The sequence below is a fragment of the Trichoplusia ni genome, chromosome 13, assembly GCF_003590095.1.
Source record: "Trichoplusia ni isolate ovarian cell line Hi5 chromosome 13, tn1, whole genome shotgun sequence".
Classification (NCBI taxonomy): Eukaryota; Metazoa; Arthropoda; class Insecta; order Lepidoptera; family Noctuidae; genus Trichoplusia; species Trichoplusia ni.
Genome location: NC_039490.1, coordinates 9,549,179 through 9,568,265, shown reverse-complemented (window position 1 = coordinate 9,568,265; position 19,087 = coordinate 9,549,179). Strand labels below are relative to the sequence as shown.

The 19,087-nt window shown below is 33.4% G+C and overlaps 1 long non-coding RNA gene across 2 annotated transcripts; it reads right to left on the bottom strand.

The window, feature by feature from the left end:
* Positions 1 to 800: 800 nt before the first annotated feature.
* On the bottom strand, positions 801 to 4,361 carry LOC113500119. Of its 2 annotated transcripts, XR_003401170.1 has the most exons (3): positions 4,024 to 4,361; positions 2,975 to 3,132; positions 801 to 1,179 (listed from the first exon to the last, which is right to left on the bottom strand). It is a non-coding gene; the product is annotated as an uncharacterized LOC113500119 (long non-coding RNA). The 2 variants fall into 2 exon arrangements; XR_003401169.1 differs by lacking the exon at positions 801 to 1,179 and having other exon boundaries at positions 2,755 to 3,132.
* Positions 4,362 to 19,087: the final 14,726 nt, after the last annotated feature.

Below are 19,087 nucleotides of genomic sequence, written 5' to 3'. Positions count from 1 at the left end.
TGAATTAACATTATGTAGATGTGTGTGTGTCTATGTGTTAGATAATTACGATATTATCTAAGGATTGTACTTAAGATGAATTGTACGGATAAGAAAGTCAAACATAAACATGTTTGGGTGTCATTCCTTTTAGATGTCTTCACTAATATTATAAAGAGGTAGTCATATATTTGTGTTTTTTTTTACGAATAGGCACAAAAATTACTGAACCGAATTTAAAAATTATAAATTAACTTACAGCTACGTTTTTCGGGAAAGAACAAGGATCTTATTAAAGTAGGCACTTATAAGGAGAAGAGAAGCAATGAGAAATGCTTTAAAAACGGGAAAAATTTATCTCTTTTGGGCATGTACTGCGTCAATTGTTACCTTTTAAATAAATATATTGGAGCCAAATATGTTTTGAAGATATGTGCTCATTTTCGACATCATCTTATCGTATGGTTGATGTACATCCTGGTGTCAGAGTTTAAACCACCAGTAGACCTCTAAAATGGCTGGAAGATCTCAGGAGTGCTAGCTTTACACTGCTTTCGTTCATTAAGCTAATGATACTTACTTCCATGGTGTACAATAAAGAATATTCTAATCTAATCTAATCTAATCTACTTTAAAAACGCATGGACGTGTGTCAGGATTTGAACCTACGACATTTGACTTGGTAGGCCGACTGTCAGCAGGTTGTCACTGCTTTGATTTCCTTACACACAACTATTAATAATAATCTTATATTCCTTATAAACAACTGCTATCACAAACTCCCCTAAAAACCCTCTTAAAAATAAAACAAAAAAACATAATTGAATTCCAAAGTCAGTTTAAATTGTCCAATTATAAAAAGGCAAATACCTAAAAAGGCTATATAGAACAAATTAAAAAAGAACAAGCAAAAAACAGTATTCACATCATCTGTGACCCTATCTTTACTGTGGTCGAGGCAGTATTTATCGTGAACGGGGCAATAGTACGCATACCACGTGAAAATGATGAAGGAGAAGACGATATTAATGATGAAAGTTCCTGTGCAGCAATGAATTAAGCAGAGACTTTTTGTGATGCTGCCGAATAGGAGTAAGAGGCTTCCGAAGAGTAGGAGGTACATCAGGTAGTTCAAATAGGTCAGCAGGTTGCAGTACAGGGTCTCCCTTTGGCATATTATTGATATCTCACCTTCCGGACCTGGAATTACCAAGGAGTTTTAATATCCTACTAAATTTTATAAACGCGAATTGAAAGTATGGATGTTTGTTCCTCTTTCACGCAAAAACCACTGAACGGATTAAGACGAAACTTGGTACACGGATAGTTTATAACCTGGATTGAAACACAGGTTTTATCCCGATTTTATGACCCCGTGGGATCATCTTCGATTTGTAGCTGGTGGACCCCGCGGGCAACAGCTAATGTTTACTATTTAGGTGCTACATCTTACCCTGACGGCTATACCGGAGGTCGTGAGCGCGATTCAAATATATGAACATGGTCCTTCGTTCTGTGTCTGGGTGTTATTTATCTGCATCTTTCTTTAAAGGACATTTGCACTTATGAATTTAGTTCTCGTGTCGAGACATCACAGACTCTATTTCAAGACAAACAAGAGAACATTTACGAGTCACATGCACAAAAACACCCAGATTCACGACAAGCATTCGTGGATCACAGAAACGCTTTTCCTACGCGGGGATCGAAACCACGTGGGTTTGGCTTGGTAATTTGCTAACCACTCAGATATACATGCCGTATCTATGTTATGTGTGATTATCAGTTATCTAGTACTCATAATACAAGCTCTGCTTAGTTTGATACTAGATGGCGTTGTGTAAAAGTTGTAAAATATCAAAAGCTTGTTAACAGCTGTTGAATAACAAAAATAAATTGAATTTTCTTACCTGCGGCATAATAAGATAGAGTTACAATAGGCCCAAATAAGAACGAAATAATGAAGCAACAGATTGATAGGATTATAGCATTAACACGCCAGATACCACTAAAGGTGCAAATCTGACACATTTTTATTTTATTATTTATTATAACACTTGAATTGACACATCTGAAATGTTAAAAACCCCACCCAAAATTGAAGGAACAACTTTAGATTTTCACATAATTATAATTATGTTTTGAGCTTACGTTTTGGGATAATTTTTGACATTATAAATGTTTTGACGAGTTGTTTCGAGTGACAGAAGAATGATTGTTTAGAAATGTTTTGTTATAAAGAGGCTATGTAAAAAAAAGCTTAAGTTAATTACAAAAAATGATGAATTACAGAAATTGATAGAGAAAATAAGAATGTTTCTGCTGTGAGAGATAATTTAACGATAAATTGCTATTCTGTAATCGGACTAATTAGTCAATTAAAAGCGATCACGAGCGAGACGGATTCTTGACATCGAGGTTGCCTTATAAACATGTTACAGAATGGAGTAAAATTTATAACGTTATCATAGCTGTCGTAAAAATCTTTGCTGAATCAAAAAAATATTTCTTAGTATTTAAAGACTTCAACTGTCCCGCTATCACGGTACCTATACAGCCTTGTGTCAGATAGGCAGACAGCGGAACCTTGGTTATATTGTTTCCTTTATTAGGTACACTTTTTGATAAGAAAACCCAAAAAAAAAGCAAAAGCTCTCAGCGCAAAATTGTTATCAGCTAATCAAAATTTTTACTCAAAAATCGATATGAGTATTTTCACTCCGTCCAACCAAAGCTGAAATAAAAAAAAATGAAAAAAATAAAACAAAATATACCTAGTTTTGAGCAACTGCTTGTAATTACAAACAACGAAGAGATACAAACATACTATGAAAAGATAAATAAGTCCTAATCCCAATAGTCCAAGGGAGGCGATCAAATCATTATTCTTCCTACCAGGCGTATGATCAAAGCAATATTCATCAACGAAGGTACAGTAAATTACATACCCAACTGCCGTTAGGAAAGCGACGACCATATTGAAAACTGTGCTTACAATTGCGCAAGTTATCCACGAAATTTTGTCCCGAATCAGGCCTAGAAATAGACTGATATTTGTTATAAAATGAAGCCATAATAAACCCGTTATTATTATAACTAGAATTCCAAATTCCGGCTCCTTAGATAATATTTTGAATATGTCGTTGTTCTCATCTGAAAGTAAAAAGTTTTAAAGTTAAAAAATAAATAAAAAAAATAGCCGTCGTCGGGCGAAATGTTTATATTAATGACTAGCTGATTCTCGCTACTTCGACCGCGTGGTTAGAAGATATAAATTAGGAATTTTTGAACGGAAGTCCTCGAAGATGAATAACTTTCCCTATTTTTTTCCACATTTTTAATTGTATCTTCGCTCCTATTAGTCGCAGCGTGATGGTATAGAGCCTAAAACCTTCCTCAATGAATAGTCTATGCAACACAAAAAAAAACAATTTGAACCAGTAGTTCCTGAGATTAGCGCGTTCAAACAAACTCTTCCGCTTTATATATTAGTATATAGATTCTAGACACGCGGTTCCAAAATGACATTTCTATTGAAAAGAACCGGGAAGAAACACGATGAGTTAGTAACGTTTATTTATTGAATGCCACAAAAACACATGATATGAGGAAATTTCGACAAACAGCGTTGCGATTACGATTTTACCCCTTTAATACAAAACCTTAACAATTGTCGAAACATAGATGACAAATTATTAAAAGAAAATAAATATTTAATCATGTTTAATTACTGTAAGCGATCGGTGGAAAAAACATCCGTCAGTTATAAATTCAATGATTTTAAATTAAAAAGTCTAGGTCCAAAATACCAAGTTTGAATCACATCACTTATGTTTAACGGACCGCAATATTCTGAATTTTAGTGAAGTACCTAAAATTAATCTAAACAAGGCGGATACATAATTTTGCGTTGCAATACATTCTTGGCGATGTTCTACCAGCATCTATTCCACAGCTGTTTAACTACGCAATGTATACGATATTTCTCGTATCATTTTAATGGGATTAGAGTCTAGAAATTGATAGTATTCTTATAATATTTACCTCCATAACCCAGCAATATTATAACAGTGTTAAGAGGTCCAAAAACGAATGAGAATAAAATAACACAAATACAAAGGCATAGGGTGAAAAGCCTCCAAGTTATGTGCATCAAACATTTGCACATAATTTAAATATTAGAACTCATTAATTTTAATTATTATTTACATAAAATTTCATTACAATATCGACGAAAATGCACGTGGGATTTTTTGACAGATGACGTTTTGTTTTTTTTTATGTCGATGTGGTTTGCGGTTTGGGTGTTTCGGTATTCAGCCTTAGATTATAAAGGAGGTGCCATCATTTGTACCAAGTACTGTATTAAGAGAGAATTTGTTATAATTAATATGCATTATTACATTTTTCACTGATGTTGCTCTTCAACAAATACTTAAAATAAGGAGGTTAAGGTACGGTAAAGATTTTATTGAGTGACAAAAATGGAAAAAGTAAAATTGTCTCCCAATCTGATTTGTTTTTCTTTAGCTTCTTTGTACGGAATCCTCGGCGCCACAAGTTCAATCTTACGAGTCTAGAAAAACCGCAAAACTCTACTTTTGACTAACACCAAAAAATTTTTCGTCCACAGCCCAAAAAAAATATCTAAAAACATTTAAAAGCTAGTCTAGTATTGCAACGGTGTAATGAGAATTTTCGAGTAATTTAGTTAACACGCTGTAACAACTGATTTTACTGCAGACAGACAGACAGACAAATGAGTCGAGCACTTCATTATGAGGTACAGGCGCAGGGGATATTGGATTTAGATCGGTCGAGAAAAAGGGTGATTTTTTTTTTGGTGGGTGAAAAATTTTATTCTTGATTTTCGTAGTAAGGTAATTCTAGTGATATTTTCTTTTGGTTGATTTTTTGAAAATGAGTTTTTAGTTGTTATAGGGGCACTAATAGCCTTGTTAGCACGACTACAAAAAAAGTCAAAATACGAATAACATTTGTATCGACTGTAACGTTTACCCTCACTAGGCGGACAAACCTTTGAGAAAACCTTTTCGCTTTTGTGTATTAATCTATGTGTGATATTAAGTGAGTTTTTCATTAATGTCTGAATGTGCTCAAACCAATTCATTAAAACACTGCTTATATTTGCCAAGCTATTTCTTCTTTTAATTGTCTATACCACTATCATTAAGAGCACATCATCATCATCCACAGCCTTTATCCTCCCACTGCTAGGCATAGGCCTCCCCTTTCTCGTGCCAATTCCTACGGTCCTGTGCTAGCCTCATCCATACTCGACCCAAGACCTTAACTATATCGTCGACCCATCTTGCTCCTGGACGACCGACGCTTCTTTTGCCTTGTCTTGGCCACCATTCTGTCACCGCCTTAGTCCACCTGCCATCACCTCGTCTGGCCAAGTGGCCTGCCCAAGAGCACATCTGTACCTCAAATTATAATTATTCAAAGCAACACCTGAACATAAAAATCCGCCATATTTACTCCAAATATCCAATCTCCCCTGTCCCTATGCACGAAAGTATTCACAAAAATGTTCATTACGGAGGTAAGGTTAGGCAAAACGATAACTGTACCGTCAGCATATGCAGCTAAACTTTGTTGCTTTTAACTTAGCAAATTGCAAATACCAGACTGTTAGGGCGTTTTCAGTGTGGGTGAATTTTTATTCGTTGGTATAATAGATTTTAAATAAAGAGAAATTTTCTTATTGAGAAAACTAATTGTTGGGTGATGCTCAGCTATAAAATATAAATCGAAAAAAAAACTATAAAATTGGGAAAAAAACATTTTATACAGTTTTCATATTTTTTTACTTGATAGGAAACTAAGTGTTGCTTATGGCTCTAGCGGGCGAAATGCAAGGGTTATGAAAGATAAGAAAACCAGTGACAGACTCCTGTTTTTTTTGTCAAATAAACTACTTAAACAATTTTATTTTTGTTGAATCCACCCGTTCCGTTTTTCGGATGGCACAAGATTTTCCTCTGCCCGCCACTAATCAAAAATGATCTCATACGAATATAAAATCGGGATAACAGCTATCCTATCTGTCAATGCAAGTTATAAACTATCGGGGTACAAAATTTCCACAAAATCCCTTCTATGGTGTTCATATTCATATCCATTTATATTCATATTCTTTATTAGCTCGTGGCTAAGTTATAAGCGCATAAGTGAAACGATCACAGGTTAAGATATGATGAGTTAAATTGTGGGTCCCGGCTGTTATTTATACATCTTTGACAGAAGTTACAGGTAGTCAGAAGCTTGAAAAGTCTGACAACTAGTCTAACCAAGGGGTATCGTGTTGCCCAGGTAACTGGGTTGAGGAGGTCAGATAGGCAGTCGCTCCTTGTAAAACACTGGTACTTAGCTGAAACCGGTTAGACTGGTAGCCGACCCCAACATAGTTGGGAAAAGGCTAGGCCAATGAATGATTCATATTCTTTATTGCCAAACCACAATGTAAGATTAGATGGTAATACAATTATGATGGAAGCAGTCGTGGACCCTGATGGGCACAGCAAATGGTAAGTTAGAAGAGAGGAAGGCTTTGCATATACATTGTTTTTGGTCGGGAGAGTAATAAACATCCATTCATAATAAATAACTTAAGCGGTTTATAATATTAGTGGGATATTTTTATGAGGACGGCACTGACAGGCAATAGGGATGATGACAATTTTTTTTTCAGTGTCCGTCTTGTCGTTTTCTGTATAATAATAGATACGTATTTTGTAATTTGTCCCGCAAACATAAAATGACCAAATTACAGTGAATGAAACTTACGCGTGACGTCACGATTGAGTATAAGTTTTACCATATCGCTACGTCACAAGCCCCTCTCCTAAACTTTAAAGCAGTTAATCTTTGTCAATTCTAGTTTTTCTGAAAAAGGAAAAATATGTGTCTTATACTTATCAATTATCTAACTGAGGGACTAATGAGATTTTTTCTTTTTATACCCAGTCACCATCGCATTGGTGTAGCTCATCATGTCAAAACCAACGGGCGCGACCAGCCGCGTTTTGGTTTCCTCCAAGAACCGGTATTTGTGTGATCCACGAATGCTTGTTCTGAGTCTGGGTGTCTTGTGCATGTGATTGTACACCGCGACACAAGGATTTATTTCCTTACTGCGAGATTCACGTTAAGAAAAAGGAAAATTTCAGAAATAACCTATTATTTATCGCTTTCATTTATAAATAACTAGCTGCTGCCCGCGACTTAGTCCCCGTGGGTAGTAGATATAAGTTATGATTTATACCTGCCCTGCTTTTTTCACATTTTCCATTGTATCTTCGCTCCTATTAGTCGCAGCGTGATGGTTTCTAGCCTAAAGCCTTCCTCGATGAATGGTCTATTCAACACAAAAGAAGAATTTTTCAATTTGGACCAGTACTTCCTGAGATTAGCGCGTTCAAACAAACAAAAAAACTCTTCAGCTTTATACAATTAGTATAGGTACATTAAAAAACTTTTCTTTCGCTTACATAATTGATTGAATTAAATTACCTACATACGAATGATTGAATCTTTTTTGTGCATGTTATTGACAAATTCAGTGATCGAAACATGAGGGAATTGTATTAAATTGAAACAACTGTTGCGTGGATATTCTCTATACCCATGTTAAAATCGGCTAATGTAGAAAACTATGCTTTTCAGAGGCACTGCTCACGGGGTAATACTGTGTGTTAGACAAGTTAAATTACTCCTCGCGCTAACGCTGACGTATCACTCAAATGTATTGAACTGACAAGTCAAAGTCACGTCACTTGTCGAAAATGAATAATATCATTAATTCACCTACATTTATTTACTATATAGGTTTTTTATTTCTAATCCAAAATCAAAAGTTTTTATTTCAAATAGGCCGTTTCTCAGGCACTTTCAAAACGTTACATTACTGACTCTAGTTGCACGGTTCTAAAGTGTCATTCTTATGGAGAAGAACCGGCGAGAAACTCCACTCCTATTTATTAAACTGTTTAAATTACAATAAGTATTTACTTTAACATAATACCCCTTTAAAGTTTTCTATTAATTTTATAGTCTAATGTGAAATAACTCAATAGGGATGATGACTGGGTATAAAAAGAAAAAATCTCATTAGTCCGTCAGTTAGATAATTGAAAAGTATGAGACACGTATTTTTTCCTTTTTCAGAAAAACTAGAATTGACAAAGATAAACTGTTTTAAATTTTAGGATTGTGACGTAACGACAGAGTAAAATTTATACACAATCGTGAAGTCACGCGTAAGTTTCAATCACTGTAATTTGGTCAATTTATGTTTGCGGGACAATTTAAAAAATACGTATCCATTATTATACAAAAAACTACTAGACGGACACTGCAAAAAAAATTGTCGTCATCCCTATTGTAAATATTGAACAATGATAAAAAATCATGAAAAACACTTCAGAAATAACTTTTAAAGCTGAATATCGCGTTGCAATTGTTTTGAAACTTTAAATGAACAACTTGAAGTATTTTTCTCATATCAGGATTTTCATAGAGGCTGTAGTCAGAGTTCATCTCGCTTTAAAATACTCATTCTCATGTTTTCGAATGGTCAAGCGCGTTTTGCATTTGAAAACAAGGATATGCGAGTATTTTAAGATATAATAATGTGTTATAGAACACATTATTATATCTTAAAATACTCGCATATTTGAATTTAAATCTATATAATAATACAAATCTGTTTAGTTCCTCAGACAGATTTCCAAAAATATTGAATACGTGTTTTTCATTTTATCACATCACTAGCTGTTGCCCGCGACTTCGTCCCCGTGGGTAGAAGATATAGGTTATGATTTATACCTGCCCTGTTGTTTTTCACATTTTCCATTGTATCTTCGCTCCTATTAGTCGCAGCGTGATGGTTTATAGCCTAAAGCCTTCCTCGATTAATGGTCTATTCAACACAAAAATAATTTTTCAATTTGGACCAGTTCCTGAGATTAGCGCGTTCAAACAAACAAATAAACTCTTCAGCTACATATATTAGTATAGATTAAAAAGTAAGGTAGATAAACCACCTAATTATGAAAACCTAATTTGCTTGTTAAAAGCTTACTGGTAAGTGACGTCACACGAGATTTTAAATCAATGCATAACTTAAATTTTTTGTTAAAGAAATAAATAAAAATACATAGTCAATGTTTTTTTGGAAATCTATCTGACGGTCCAAATGGTTTTTTTTTTGTCACATTCCTATTGGTATACTATTTTGCTGTTAATCAGATGTAAGGTTATTTAGACATCGCTTGTGTGTAAGAAGATTTTAAAAGGACGAGGTTTTCAATATTTCTGTTTTTTATTATGTTTGTTACATCAGACCTTCGTAATTGATGAACCGATTTTGATTTAACGTGATATAGCTGCAATATCTGCAATTTATCTGAAAATCTACAGATAAACATTGCGTAGTGATATGGTCCGGTATTGTGTTTTTCTAAATATACGATTTTGAAATGGCATAATAAAAATAAAAGCAGAAACTCCTAATTAATTCTAGGAATTTCCATTAAATTAGTTGAAGCAGCACTATATATAATTCATACGCTGTTTGCATCGTACTTTTAATTTCAGATGATTTTATTTTAAGCGAAATAGGCTATTTTGATCTCGCTTATGCCTTTACTTTTTTATTATCTATACTTCTATATCTATATCTATATCTATACTAATATATAAAGCTGAAGAGTTTGTTTGTTTGTTTGTTTGAACGCGCTAATCTCAGGAACTACTGGTCCAAATTGAAACATTCTTTTTGTTTTGAATAGACCATTCATCGAGGAAGGCTTTAGGCTATGAACCATCACGCTGCGACTAATAGGAGCTAAGATATAATGGAAAATGTGAAAAAAAACCGGGCAGGTATTCCTAAATCATAACTTATATCTTCTACCCACGGGGACGAAGTCGCGGGCAACAGCTAGTTATTAAATAAGTGAAAAGTTGATTCTGTACGGTAGTGTTGTATGGTAATTTAAAGAAAAAAACGTCTCTTTTTAATTGTTCTTTTCGTAAGTCGTTTACTTCAAATCACATTCACAGTATCATTTTTTATCCAAACACATTTTACACGTTTTAAAACCTCGTAACAATCAAAATTTCCCCGCGGAACCCTATTTAAACGATGCCCGCTTAAGTTTTTTAATATTCACCTGTATGGTTGGAATGCATGAGAGTATGTGTGTATGAGATTTATGAAAATGTATGGAAACAGTTACAGGAGAAGCGAAAACAATTTAATTGCACGGGAATAGTTCGGGAGTGTTTCCTAATGGGATTTTTTCGATTGGAGTTTGAGAGACTGTTTATTTTTGCAAAAATCATTATTTTCTATGATTTATACGTAATAATAGCTGTTGCCCGCGACTTCGTCCGCGTGGTTAGAAGATATAAGTTAGGAATTTTTGAACGGACGCCCTCGAAGATAAATAATTTTCCCTGTTTTTTCCACATTTTCCATTGTATCTTCGCTCCTATTTGTCGAAGCGTGATGGTATAATAACCCTAAAACCTTCCACGATGAATGGTCTATTCAACACAAAAATAATTTTTCAATTTAAACCAGTAGTTTCTGAGATTAGCGCGTTTAAACAAACAAACAAACTCTTCAGTTTTATATATTAGTATAGATTCTTGTTAAATTATTTGTATGACTTTTTAACGTAATAAAAGGACATAAATTAAATCTTTGTTAAAGAACTGTTTGAACATTGATTGATTGATTTGAAGTTATTTGATTTTATAGAATGATCAGTAAATCGGTAAATTGTTGTTAAATTTTACGAAAAGCTTTTAAATAATTTAATTTAATAAAAGAATATACCGGAGGAGTTATTCAGATAACATAATTGAAATTAAAAAGAATGTTTGTCATAGTTATGTGTTTAGTCCATGGCATGTGTTACTGGTTTTCGTGTGTCATAAATTAAACGCTTATAGCGCCATCTCTTGTCGAGTAGCAAACACTAACAAAAAGTATTCTGTTTAATTTCATTAAAAGTTGAAAGAACGTCGAAATTGTATTTTCATAGACGGTTTATAAACGTATCATATTGTTTTTAAAACATTTTATGAAAACGAGAATTATAATCGACACTGCCGCCATCTGTGATCGAGTAGCAGCAAATACAGTCCTAATAAAATATTCAACGCGGGCAGAAAGTTACAATGTTACAAAAATTCATCAGTACAATACAAATTCGACCTTATTTCTTTGAAAATATAGTTTAATCTCAATCTGGCAGATACATCAAGGAATAACATTGCTAAAATATTAAAGGCGGACTACTGAAATGGTTGTATCGCACCTCTATTGGGAAAGAAATACTTGCAAAACTTAATTATTTTACACATACATACATACAACCCACCTTCAAAATCAAAAAACTGCAAAATACAGGTCAAAACATGTTTCGCAAAAATCAAATTGCAATGACGGAATGAAAATCAATTTTTTTCCTGCGAATTTACATCTGTCAACCGCTGTGCAAGCGAGCAAGACAGGAGATGTAACTGTATGGTGTGTGAAAGAGACGGATATATTCATCGATATAGCATCCTGTGTGTGAAACAATAGATCATTTCGTTTTCGACACAGAAAGACACTGTGTCAATATTCCCGTACAAGTTCGAGATAACAGCGCCATCGGTGTTCGTAGTTGGAAAACGGAGGTAAGTGACTATGTGTGCTGTAAGTATGCGGTCATATTTGAAGTGTGTGTGCAATTTGTGTGTGTGTTTGTAAATGGAGGGTTGAAACGGACGCAGCGAGGGTAGTGGCAGGAAAACAGACAGGGTTGGAATTTAAGATAATGGTTTTTTTTATAGAAAATAACATTTATTTTAGTTACATAGAGAATCTAGGCTTAAAAACTTATTTCAGAAGCAAAATACATTAAAATTGAGAATCACTTTATTTATTCCCGACGGAAAAAGCAGGGTGTTATAAGTTTGACGTGTCTGTCCATCTGTGCCATCATAGCTTAAGAACGGCTTGAGCGATTTCTATTTAGTTTGTTTTGCATTAAAGGTAAATTGTGAGTCACATTTTAAAGTTGTGGGGCTGCAAGGTTTTAGTGTCGGGATTTTTTGTTTTATTTTGTTACTCCTTTTAGCCAGTATATTTTTATCTAGATTTTTATTCAATTAATTATGAATACTTGTAGTAGTCAAATACTGGGCACTGGACACTCTTTTCATGTGTTATTTTGACATTCAAGATTAATTAATACGATTAGGATAGTAAAGTTTTCAATGAAAAACAAATATTATATTAATTCCACTCTTCTATATTTTGAAAATCGTAAACTTTTAAAAGAGACATCCAAATCGGTTCAGCAGTTTAAAACATAAGTAACATGAATACGTGCAAAATTATCTAATTCCATCTAACGAGATTGCCGTCATTTAAAATAAGCTGATCGAAATTTGGAAGAGTTTTCAGCAGTCATTAGCCGTTTCGTACCCAACCAGTAGAAACTGTATCTCCGTCCGTCTGTCAGTCAAAAAGCTTTAGAGCAAAATAGAATAGAAAAGTTTTATTTCACACAAATGCCCATGTTAGTGAGTTAGTAACAATATTCACTTACATTTTATCTCATAGATCGTGGTTAAGAACGGTGGGTGCGGTCATAAATTTGAAGTTCTCAAAAATCTTTTCTTCATTTGTAAAAAACTTTCAGCGTTACAAGTCCCACTTGCAATTAAAACAAATAAAAAAACTTAAGAGATTATTATTATACATATTATTGGCACCCAACGTGGGAGTAACTGAAAATTACGCAAGTAATTATTACTTCATCCATTATTATATGAATAATCATAAATTATGAATACATTTATAGTTTGTTGTGTAAATGAAATAATATGCTAAAAATTGATATTTGACGTTTTGTAATTTTCTTCCTTGTTTTTTAATAATCCACAAGCAATGTACAAGAGAATTTAATAGTCCTTGTTATTAACTGAAATAATCATTTTTTTTTAAATAAATCAATCGTTCCCAAGATTGCAAATAGCGTGTTACGAGAGTTCCTCAATTACTTTTTGTTAGACATGAATTATTATAACATATCTTTTAATACTGATAACGTATTCGTCTTAATTTAGTTCAAAACTAGAATAATTGCAATGCCCCAACCTGGGCGCCAAGATTATATTTGGCGCCCAACGTGGGACTTTAATTTTTTGGTTATTGCGTAATTTAAACTTTGTTAATGAAATTATGAGAGCAATAGTATCACGTATATTAACAAAATAAATAAACATCCTTATTTATAATAATACCCCGTTTATCAAATCTAATAAGAAAAACCGACTTAACCTAATTTAATGAAACTTTCACCAAAACAAGAATATTTCCGGAAAAAAATCCTAATCAGTACATAATTAAAACAAAAAAAAGGAAACCCGCGAAAACTTTTCACTAATTAAATCTAACGGATTAAGACAAATTAATTTATTGTCAAGCAGGTTTCAATTATTTTTTTTAATATTATCTCGTAAGCCGCGGTTGCTGTCCGTACGCCTAATCTGCCACCCTCCCGTAATAGGCCATCTCCTCGTTGCCATAGCAACGGCAAAGATGGCCGCTGCTCCGCCCCCCACTCCGCCCGCGCGCGGGTATAAAAAGCGCCCCCAAAGAACTTTGCATCAGAGCGCCACTACCTTCCGTATGTGATGCACGTACCGCGTTTTCATTAAAACACGATATTTCGAAAAATAATATTAATTTCTACATTATTTTCATCCGAAACCCACCTTTATTGTTTGTTTTATTTTTTGGAAATAAATTTTGGTTTTTATTTTCGATTTCATTATTTTGTTTTATTTTTTTATTTCGTCTGTGGTTGCTGGAAGCTGGGCCGGCTAAAGGTAAGTGCACTAATCATGAATTGTTTCAGAAATACCTTCAGTTTTTGCGAAGAGGGTAGAATCAACATTATTTTTAAACACGTGCAATCATTATTGATTTCGGTGCAGATGTGTAGGGGAGTAAAAATAGCATCTACACCTCTCGCGGTTGACGTACAAAACCAGTCTTTATACCGCAGATCCTTAGGTCTATTATTCGCTAAACCCTCCATCATTTACGACCTTTTAAAAGCACGAAGAGCGAAGAATTAAAATCACCTTCTTAAGATTTTTGCCTCAGTTCGGCGATGGAAAGGCAGCATAACTTTATTCTCCACAAAATAGGCCAAATAGGCAATCGTTCGGGACATTTTAAGGTTAACCTTGCCATATAAATTCATATCATGGTAGAAAATGGTAGATTTTATTCGCGCGCCAACGATGCTTTGACATTTGGGGAACTATCAAAAACCGCGGCCATATTAGATTATTTTTGTGTGGAATATGGCAAGTTTAGTATATTTATAACAGGAGAAATTGATTGTTGAGGTCAGATAGGCAGTCGCTGAATAACGTACGGTGTTTCATTGAATCATTTGAGAATGGAAGCCGATATCAGCATAGCTTGCGAAAATTCTACATGTAATTATGATCATGTATCGCGAATAGAAATTTAAAATATTTTACAGGTTATTTTCACAATTCTTTCAGTAATAGTTTGGTATTTTTTTCAGGTTTTCATCTTAAAAATTCTTTAACTTTCGATTAAATTATTCTGTTTGTAAGAATCATAGGAATATATATCTGAAAACAAATTAGGAACAATATGTCTAAAATGAATTCAAATTTTAAAAGATATTTCATATTGAAACAAGAATATGTTGATAGCACGAATCTTTTAAAACAGAACGACAATAATTTTAGATATTTAATTGAAAACTAAGTTAGAAACATTATAAGGTTTTTTAAAACAACATACCTTTGCTTACACTCTCGGTCTAAGAAGCGATGGCTTGATGAATTGAACGCTTACCGCGAGGGTTGTTTCAACGTATCCACGGGATAGGAAATTATAGAGTAATTGAAGGGAGACCTTTGCCCAACATTGGGGAAAACTAAGGAAAGGTATAAAGAAGGTTTAATATGATATTTTCGAGTCTTTGAATTGGAATGAAACTGCTGGGTTTATGTAGGTTAATGCTGTTTATAATGATCATGATATTTTTGAATGTAAAAAAGCAAATCTAACTTTTTATGTCTTAAAATCTAGTTGATTTTGAGTTAGGCTGTCGTATTAAATATTTAGCAAGAAGATGTTTCAAACATAAACTATTATTTGAGAAGAGAATATCATTTCATGATACCATAGAAAAAAATATACACATAAAAAGTTATTAAAACAATACAGTCGAAATAGCTAATTTCAAAAACAGATTCAATTTCAAGTCTAGATTTGAAGTACCTTGACATAATACAAAATTCAATCATAAAAATTGCAAAACTATTACTAATAGGTGTATGAAAAAAATACTATTTATATGAGATAATAAAAAGGACCACGATTAGGTATACAAAGGAAATACTAGTATTTGAATACATTCTTTTCTGACAATATTAAAGCCAAGTACACAAGGAAACTCTTCTACGAAAGAAGTCTTCTACACGAGTGCCTTGTGGTAAATGAAATAGCGTTATATTTAATGCATTTCAATAATTACTGCTATTATAAAACGCCTTTGCAAATGTTACTCAATCATGTACAAGAAAAACAAAAAGGGTTTTATAAAATAAACAGCCGATTATAATTTTAAAAATAAACAAGGCTTATTAAAGATTATATGACATGAAATCTTTACAATTTTTTTTTTTTTTTTTGCTCAAACATATAATTTTTTATTTGTATACAATTAATTAAAAAATATTTAACCTTCTTAATCATCTAAAATTAGTAGTATCTAGGAACTAAACTAAACTAATATTTACATTTTGAAAGCTATATAATATAAAAAGAAAAATATGCATTATTTACAAAGCGTCAATAAAGACATCTTCATCCCTGCCAATGTCGGGAAACGTGCCCAGAAGGCTGGCTGCATTGCCAAGTTGTATGGCAATGCTAATTCTTTGGGCAAAATATAGAATCTTTACAATTATATTGCGATCTTTAGTATATAATTAATATGGTTGCTATACAAAAAGACAGCAAGAATCACAAATTATAAACTGTCTTTTATTTCATTAAATTACACAATATTGTATTTAGCCAGTTGTTGCCCGCGGACCGGTCCGCTTAAAATCGAAAATGATAACTTGGGAACATATTAAAATGGAAATAAAAACTATCCTATGTTTTAATCCTGGTTATAATATATCTGTTCACTAAGTTTCGTCTAAATCCGTTCAGTGGTTTGCGTGAAAGACGAACAAACATCCATACATACAAATATTAGAAGGATGTAGGATTACCGTGCATACCTATGCCTATGCTTTTAAACCAATGATTTATAAAATGAAATTTAATAAAGATCATTATCATTTCTATTCATAATCATTAATTAACTCAAATCTTAAATTGGAAACCTATGGGCGAATTTAATACATGTTACAAATAGCGCAGTGGTTGAAAGTACAACCAAATCGCAAGGTTCGATTCTCGCGTGATTCACATTTTAAACCGAGATTTCAAATATTTGATTGAAAAATATTTAAAGGCAGGCGTGATTATTAATGTTTGGCCCTTCACTATATTAAGAAGCCTTTATTTATTTGTAAGAACAACAAGTATTTCGAAAAATTTAGGTTTTAGGATCCAAAAAAAAATCAATATTGTATTACCCATAAAGACTTTGCCATAGATTAGATTAGATTAGAATATTCTTTATTGTACACCATGGAATTACAGCAGTGATTCTTAATACATACAATGTTAGGGTACAATGGCGGTCTTATCGCTAAAAGCGATATCTTCCAGACAACCATACCACAGCAATAAGATAAATACCAGTATTGTAAATATACTCGGGAGTCCAAAACCGATCCATCAAATAATATTTACCCCATAAATAAATAAACAAAAAAGGGTGAAACAAGATTATTTTATATGGAAATAGGTAATAAATTCCCATAGAATATATTATGGAAATTCACGTATAGATTGATGGCGTTCAGAATTTTCTATCGGAATTTTGTCGTAGGATAAAATATTGGTATAAAACTTTTGATAAGCTATAACTGCATAAGTGATTTGATCACAGATTAAGCTATGCTTGACGCGGTTGGTCCGTAGATGGGTGACCATCTTTGTCATAACGAGTTCCTCCGTGTTTCGGAAGGCACGTTCAATTGTGGGCCCTAACTGTTATATATACATCTCTGACAGTCGTTACAAGTAGTCAGAAGCTTGAAAGTCTGACAACCAGTCTAACCAAGGCGTATCGTGTTGCCCAGGTAACTGGGTTGAGGAGGTCAGATAGGCAGTCGCTCCTTGTAAAACACTGGTACTTAGCTGAATCCGGTTAGACTGGTAGCCGACCCCAACATAGTTGGGAAAAGGCTAGGCCAATGATGATGATTAAGAAAACTTATAAAAATGATGTTTCGTTTTAAAAAGTCACGTGATTTCGATTTGTCACTCCTAAACATTGAAATTCGGTCTTCGAGGCGATTTGGTATGCTTGACTCAATTCCTTGTTTCAAGGCTGTATCTTAGGAACTGTTATAGCTAGAAAATTGAAATGTTTACATATGATGTATTACTGTTGTCTCTATAACAAAATATAATACAAATTAAAACCGAGTTAAGCGACCGTTCGTACGGTCATAAAAGTGATAGTTGGCCAAGTTCTTTGTAAATTGCAATTTTTTTAGTGTAATTGTACGGGTCCCTCAGCGTCGCTCATTCGACTCGTACATAACTGGTTTATTAACTTGATATTCACGATACTGGTTTACCAAAAATGGTAGGTTTTCATTTGATACAATTCGCTGAGATTACGAAGTTTATATAAAGACTTTCAAACGATTGTCCCTAAAAACATGGATCGCGAAACACAGACATACGATTACATAATAATATACAATCTCTCTGGACCAGAATTAAGTCTTACACTTCAAGACAATGCTATCACAAATATAAAACTTCAAATGTATAACATTCCTCTTCGACAAGTGACGTGACTTTGACTTGTCAGTTCAATACATTTGAGTGATTCGTCAGCGCTAGCGAGGAGACATGCAACTTGTCTACAACCTCGAATTCTGCTTATATTTAAGATTTAAACAGCTTTATAATACTAACAATAGGTCATGGGGTTATTGTCCGATAGTGCGGAGGTACCACCCGGATGCTGGATCGATAGGAACGTCTGTGCCCGGCTAGTGATGTGACACAAGCGATGTCGATGAATTTTAATATAATATAAATTTTTTATTCATTCTCTTTCGAATGAATAATATTAAAGTTTCGAATAAAAGTTGATGTATTTCAAGTGTTTTCACACCGTTTTTGAATGTGTTGAATATTTGAGCCTTTGATAGTTTTCTTTTGCATCTGTTTCGTAATTTGAATGCCATGTTTTATTTATTCGCTTGAGTTGACTTGTGGTCGGAATTGGCCTATATTTGGGTTTTTATTTCGAAATATGGGACTAGAATGGTTTTAAAATGCTGGTATTATTTGAGACTTAATTCTGGTTAGACTGAAAATCAGTAAACAAAGTTGTGCTAAGATCATTTTACATTTAATCACACACTGATGCACAAATGTAGATATCGGCTTATCTTGACTTAATTTTTAGGTAAATGAATATGTCATATATGAATACAAATTTTGCCCATATAATTATAACATTTCCTTTCAAGTCAAGAAAGTCTTTTGAACAAAAAATAGATTCAAGATAAAAAGATAGACTACATGGCTTTTCATTTTTTTTAGAGAAAAGGCATTCATTTATCTTTAGACAAACTCCAGGCATTTTCTCTAAAGTCTGTATTGTCTCTTCCCTATACCATAGATCTTTATAAGTCTGGGAGTGTTAGGCCGAACTTATTTGCAATATAAATCACTGAAAGTCCAAACTCTAGAGAATTTTGAACAATAATTTAACGGACTTTACTTGGGCACCGTTCAATAAATTTTAATTAAATTAATAATACATTGATTTAGTGGTGATTTTCGAGGTTCAATGAGAATTTTAGGACATTAGTT